Here is a 5,730-nt window from a genome sequence, read left to right as displayed (position 1 = left end):
ATGCTTTACTGGTAATTTTAGCCATATAAACTGATTAGATTATGGCACTAAACCAACCATTGTACTTTTAGATTAACTTTGCAGCAGCAACCCCAAATATCCACCACAGCCATACTCAACTTCAGAAAGGGCAGATACCTAAAACTGAAGATGCTTGTTAAAAACAAAAGTAACAGAACCATCAAGGAGCATTAGATCCCCACAAGTGGTATGAAGACAAACTGAGAACACTGTCTTGAGGGCACAAAATCACCATTCAAGGCTTGTAAAAGGGCAAAAGGGAGATTACATGTCAGAGTAACACTGTTTAGTCATCAAAACTAATAATATATCTCTTTTCAAATTCATGAATCTGACCCCCATGAGGAAGTCTGTTCAGAGAAAATTAAGATACATAATTGCATTCATTTTTTGCTCCTGAGTTCAGTGTGAAAAATCTGGGGAAATTCCCTGCACCACACCACTTTTGAGGCTTTCATGAGGGAAGTTGCTTCCAACTTCTTGAAGATGCTGCAATTTCAACAAGACAAATGATGCTTTAGAGAAGGCTAGTGAAACACGTGAACTTCTAATTGTGGTATGTGACCTCCTCCGTGAAATTGCTCTGGTGCTAAAGAAGGGCAAGTAGCAAACAGAATTACAATGTTTTGAACAGGTTCTACTGAAATCCAGGAAACTAAAGCCCACTAAGCCTCACATCTATTCAAGGGAAATAAGCAAAAAGCATATTATAAAAAGTAGTGTGTATCTAGATAATTATGATCTGCAGGGCAATGGTCAGAACATTTGGTAAACTCATATCATACTTATCATCAAGCATGTGATAAATTGATCTAGTGCATGGGTTCCCTAAAGCCTCTTAGCAAATGATTTTAGGCAAACTAAGCAGATGTGTGATGAAAGGTAAAAGACAGGAAACAGAAGGTAGAAGCAAACAGTTAATTTTCACAGCAGAAAAAAACTACCACAGAAATCTGTATGACCTGTACTGGCGAACTTACTGAACTGATCTGAAATAGGTGGTATGCAGAGGGGTAAAAAAACTAGTAATCATTCACTGCTGATGCAAAAGTAGCTGCAGGAGCTTAAAAAGGCTGAGTGAGTACAACAGCAACACATGAAATTCAGCATAGATTGATACAAAGCACTGCTTACCAAGGAAAGCAAAATCAACAGCAAATGCAAAATTAAGAGCTCTGGCCTTTATTGCTCAGATGTGAGATCCTGCAGTTATGACAGACAGTTCTGTGGAAATGTCAGCTCCATGCACAGCGACAGCCAAAAAAGGACACCAAAGTCTGGGAAGTGCTAAGGAACAAAAAAAAGGAAGCGGGGAACATCATGGCACCTCTGCATAAGCCCATGTCATACCTGCTTCCTGAACACACTCTATACTCTGGGAGTCCCACCTCAAAAAGAAAGCAAAAGAAGTTGAAAGAAGATCAATGAGAGTACGGTCAAAGGTAGGAGCTGATTCCCCTATGAGGAAAGATTAAATTAATTAAGTTTCCTCAGCTGGGGGGTGGGGGCTCAATGAGGGGATGACCGTGGAGGGGAGGATTGCCCACTGCTTCTTCTAGAACTGTGCAAAAAGCAAACAGAAAGTAGATACAAAGCGAATTAAAGGAGATGTGTTTTCCTGTAACACTAATTAAGCTCTGGCATTCCTTGCCATTGCTATTGGGGATACTAAAATTTTCTAAAGGCTCTGGGGAAGACTGAACAAATTTATGGGTAGGAAATCAATGGAGGATTGTTACATTCTCACGCACAGAGGCTGGGCAAATACTCGGGGAAAGACATGCTTGTTCTATCCCTACTCCCCTCCCTAGGCATTTACTTTTGGCTACATTTGGAAGCAGGATACTAGTGGGTAGTGGGGGTTGGTAGACCTTTGATCTGACTCTGTACAGCTGTTATAATGTTTTTATGATCTCATTATTAAAAAGAAAAAAAAAGTGCTAGTCTTTCTGTGACACTGAAGTGACTAAAAAAATCAAAGAGACTTGAGAAGTTTAAATAAAAAATTATGGCATCTGCAAAACACTAAAAACAGGGTCACATTCATAAGCTAAATTGTTTCCCAACTCAAGTATTTTATGATACATAATGTGAAATATGGCAAAGTCAGCTCAGGAGTTTACAATGGGTACTATCTGTTCTGAAAAGGAAGAAATTAAAGCTACATACAATAGACTTCCTGCTGGGAAGGTGAGAGGGAAGGGAACTCAGCATCCCAAAGGACGCACTGGTAAAAACCCCAAACCAAACCAAGAAATGTGAGTCATCAAAGCTGCAATCTTATTGGAGAAAATCCAGGAAGCCAGACCTAAAATAGGAACGGAAAGGAAGTGGGGGGAGATAGAAATAAAGAGAAAGAAATTATTTAAGACAAGAAAAGAGAACTTGGAGAGGGTTGCCTAGACCTGAAAAGCAATGGAGGTAGTCGCACCACCAGACTTTCAGGCTGATGTACATTTGTGTGGGCCAACACAAGAGAGTCAATCCAGTACATCCCTGTTATCTCATAACCAGCACTCCCTGCTGCCAGTGCTGACGCTGAGCACGAATGTGCAGCCATGTGGTGAGCTACATTCAGAAGCGACTCATCTATAAACTAACACTTTATGGCAACCAGGCTTATGGTTCAGAGCAGCCTTAGGATCTCTCTGGGGAGTGGCAGTAGAGGATCAGGTCTTGCTGTACAGCTTGCACCCTCATCCAGACACCTGGGATATCGGTTACAAATGTGGAAGCCTGAAGGAGGGGAAAGAAAGGCAAAAGAAAGAACCTTACTTAAAAAAATAATCTGTGTTTGTGGTGTACATTTTTACTTTGGTTTGGTTAACTTCTTTCAGACTTGTAATTGTTGCCTACCTACAGTAAAGGCCTGCTTCACTTGGCCCACAAGCTTGTCCAGTGCTAGCAGCCTTGAGTGATGCTGAGAAATACAAGACTCATTTCTTTGGGGATAAAAGGTTTGCGTACAACACGCATTCAGGCACTGCCATAAACCTGTAGCCTCCAATCTAACAGAGAGATGAGGAGTTTCCTCTACCAAATTCCAAAAGCCAGGGTGCAGTAGCACTGCACGGTGCAAGGCTCCCCGCAGTGGGTGCTCACCCGTGTTTCACCTGCGAAGCTCACACTACAGAGCAGCACCCTGCAGCCCTGGACAGCCCTTACTCACCTCAGTACTTATAGGCTTCTTATTATCAAATGCAAACTGAAATAGTATCCATGCATATTTTATGTAATGTACTTCTGACTTGTGAGTCTTTTTTCTCCGAAAAGAAATTCCAGTCTTTAATAGCATGCAGTAAAAGCCCTCCACAGGCGCTGGTAGAAATATGGAATTATTTAGCACTTAGTAAAGGAATGGTAAGGAGATGCCTTCTTTCTTCAGGGCTAATTGAGTAGTGATTAATGGCTGTGATTACTTCACTTATCTTTAACCCTGATGTCACTTAGGAAGGGTGGTTCAACGTTTTCAGTGCCATGTGGCTAACATTAGTTTTGGGGCCTTTTGAATAGGTCAGATGGAAAGATAACAACAGCATAAACCACTTGTCTGTGCCCAAGTTTGGCTGTTCAGGAGTCCCTGAAGCACTAGCAGCACTTCCCGGATGCTTACAGCTTCTCACTCTCTCTCCTGCAGAAACAGCAGCTGAAACAGTTGCCGGTGGGAGGCACTCAGAAAAAGGCAGCATTGTAGACCTCTTTCCTCATGCCTCTACAGCAGAAAAGGGGCCAACTGCAGCTCACACTCAAGATTTCAAACAGGTAAAATGGGATCTATAAGAAGAGAAGCAGAGAAAAGAGTGTTATCTGCTGCCATGGACTGCAGAAGAAAACTTGTTTAAAATCTGTCAGCTGTTTAGTTTTCCTGGTAGTATTAATTTCAATACTTTCAGGAATAAAATTGCCAAATATTTTAGCACCTTACAACTCACTATTCTAGATTTCCCTTATCTGTTCCCAACAGTTAAACCCTCCTAAAAAGAGTCCATCTTGTGGAACATTGTTTTTTGTCATATTGTTAATAACTTGTCAAAACACCAAATATTTTTTTCAGCTTTTCTTCATCTTTCCTTGTTTTTCCCTTATTTCCTCAATGAAGTTGATTGATACTTCAGACAGAAGGCAGACAAAAAAACCTATTTATAAACAATTAGTGAGAACCTCCATAAATGAGAATTTAGGATGTGGTTTCCCATCAGTTTAAACATCACCTAGGCTGTAGTGCTCCTGCTATCCTCACTGTAGCCCAGGTACCTTTCACTAAGCCTTTCTTTCACTGACACTTCCACAGCAGTACAGGAGGCAGATTCAGATGGAGACTAAGTCACTTTACGAGGTGCAGCTGTACAACTTCCAGTGGCTAAAGCTGTGGTGGAATAAGGTGAATCATAATATGGTTTGCGCTGGAAGGAACATTAAAGATAATCCAGTTGAAACCCCCCCTGCCCCAGGCAGGGACACCTTCCACCAGCCCAGGTTGCTTGGAGCGCCATCCAACCTGGTCCTGAACACTTCCAGGGATGGGGCATCCACAACTTCTCTGGGCAACCTGTTCCAGTGTCCCACCACCTTCACAGTACAGAAGCTCTTCCTAAAACCCACTGTTAGGTTCACTGTGGAACAATATCCTTAGACTATATGTATAGAGTGAAAAACTGCAGAAAGCTCTATTTTTTGCTAGCTGTGGGTAAGAGGACGCATGATACTTCCAAAAAGTAGAAACGGGTGTGCCTCTGGTTAATGTGTCAGAAACATCTAATTAGAGTTGGAGGAAAGTTGAGGCATCAAGGCATAGCTTCAGAAGGTTAACCAGCTGGGAGCCCTAGGGAACAGGAGAAGAAGATAGATATAAGAAACAAGTACGCACTCTGGGGGCAGCTGGGAAGCTGCCTGGTGGAAAAGAACCTGAGGGTGTTGGTGGCTGAACATGAGTCAGCATGTGCCCAGGTGGCCAAGAAGGCTTCCTGGCCTGTATCAGCAATAGTGTGGCCAGCAGGACCAGGGCAGGGATTGTCCCCCTGTACTCAGCACTGGTGAGGCCACATCTCAACTACTGTGTCCAGTTCAGGGCCCCCACAGTACAAGAAGGATATTGAGGTGCTGGAGGGTGTCCAGAAAAGGGTAACAAAGCTAGTGAAGGGTGTGGAGCACAAGTCCTATGGCGAGTGATTGAGAGTTGGGGGCTGTTTATCCAGGAGAAAAGGAGACTCAGAGGTGACCTTCTCATTCTCTACAACTCCCTGAAAGAAGGGTGTAGCCAGGTGGGGGTCAGCCTCTTTTCCCAGGGAATCAGCAGTAGCACAAGAGGACACAGTCCTCTGCACCAGAGCAGGTTTAGGTTGGACATTAGGAGGAATTTCTTCACAAAAGAATGATTAGACATTGGAATGGGCTGCCCAGGGAGGTGGTGGAATCACCATCCCTGGAAGTGTTTAAGGAGACGCTGGATGTGGCACTTAGTGCCGTGGTCTGGTTGACGTGGTGGTGTTCGGTGATAGGTGGGATTCGATCTCAGAGGTCTTTTCCAACCTTAGTGATGCTGTGATTCCTCAGGAAACATGCTCTTTAAGTTTGGGAGGTGGAGCTGCACCAGGCCAGTTCCCGCCCTCCTTTTAAAAACTCACCTAAAAGCACTCTGCGTTTTACACAGGAACCCTGTAACGCAAAACGCGCGAACAGCACGGTGACCGGCAGCCGGGCTGCAGTGCC

The sequence above is a fragment of the Corvus brachyrhynchos genome, unplaced genomic scaffold (genome assembly GCF_000691975.1).
Source record: "Corvus brachyrhynchos isolate BGI_N302 unplaced genomic scaffold, ASM69197v1 scaffold87, whole genome shotgun sequence".
Classification (NCBI taxonomy): Eukaryota; Metazoa; Chordata; class Aves; order Passeriformes; family Corvidae; genus Corvus; species Corvus brachyrhynchos.
This window is presented reverse-complemented; position numbering follows the sequence as displayed.